General features: G+C 33.3%; 1 pseudogene; it reads right to left on the bottom strand.

Moving 5' to 3' along the window:
• Positions 1-305: 305 nt before the first annotated feature.
• On the bottom strand, positions 306-1036 carry LOC111617526 (annotated as a pseudogene).
• Between the last annotated feature and the right edge of the window lie 296 nt (positions 1037-1332).

Raw genomic sequence — 1332 nt, 5'->3', positions numbered from 1 at the left:
TTTCCTTATATGGTGCTAAGCACTTATGAAGAATAAAGAAAGTATGGAATAAGGGAAAAACATCTGGCAATCAGAAGCGTCAAGATCTGGCAACACTGAAACAAGTTTCAAGAAGGACCATGTATGGACAGAAGGCGAGAAAAGAAAATTTACATACTTAAGTACTAATAGTTCACAAAAATAATAATTTTCGTGAAATATTATGACTTCAGTATGTAAAAATTTATTACATTTCATATTGTACGAGGGTTTTACCCAATTCTCGAACCGTGTCAGAGTGAATCCGTGCTATAACGCTATAACAGTACCGTGTTATATGGGGATGGTACCAATTCTCGAACCGTGTTAGAGTGAATCCATGCTGTAGAAATGCCGTGTTATACGGGGGTTACCTGTACTTAGCAAATAGAAATTCATCAACAGTGTCATTCAGGGATGGGCTATGAAACCTAACATAAGCCATGAGAAGATTTGAACTTCCGAAAGTTGATTCATCAAGTTGAATAGCAAACTTACGATGCTGGAGCTCAGAGGTCAAAGTTCTTTCCACATCGTTAGCCATTTCCTCAATACATCACTGCGCAGTATTTGCACTTAATGGTATGCATTTTAAAACTAATTGAGAGTCTTTCTTCATAACATTTTCAATTACATCTTTTATAGCTGATATTATAATCTCTTCACCAATAGTATATGGTTTGCCTTTCTTTACTATATTAAGAGAGATGCTGTAGGACGTCTTCAGTCCTCCTTCTCTATCAACACTAACAGATGACTTCAAATATGTATTCAAATTTGGCCGAACGCTCATTTTCTCTTTTAGTATTTTGAAATACTCAAAATTTTTGTTTTTCTTATCAGACTGGATCCTTTTCAAGTGATCTTTCATTTTCACTGGCTTCATAGCATCATTGTTGAAAGAACACGTAATAAGCACATAAGAATAATTTCATTAGCAAATGATGGCACAAAACCATATTTCAAATACTCTTGTTGAATGTTGTCTGCATTTCCTCTTAGCATTGGTAGCCGACATTGTGCGTATTAAAATCAGATTTTTATATGAAAAACACAATATGTTTGCAGCACAACAAAACAGCAGCAGTAACAGACACAACTTACTCCTGCATGAGCTAAAAAGAACTGCATGCTTATTCTCAGAGTGCAGTGTTACCACCTTTTGCTAACAACAGATATTTAGAATTGGAAGGAATTATAATTATTCTAAACTATAAATATTAAACTAAAGATATTAATTAATTAATAAATGTTCAGTACATGATTTTTTTCATATGAACATAATGATAATTTGATTTTTGGTGAATTTATTTT

The sequence above is a fragment of the Centruroides sculpturatus genome, unplaced genomic scaffold, assembly GCF_000671375.1.
Source record: "Centruroides sculpturatus isolate CEXI.00-Female unplaced genomic scaffold, Cexi_2.0 scaffold6299, whole genome shotgun sequence".
NCBI lineage: Eukaryota > Metazoa > Arthropoda > Arachnida > Scorpiones > Buthidae > Centruroides > Centruroides sculpturatus.
Note: the sequence above shows the minus strand (reverse complement) of the source record. Positions and strands in the feature narration are given on the sequence as shown.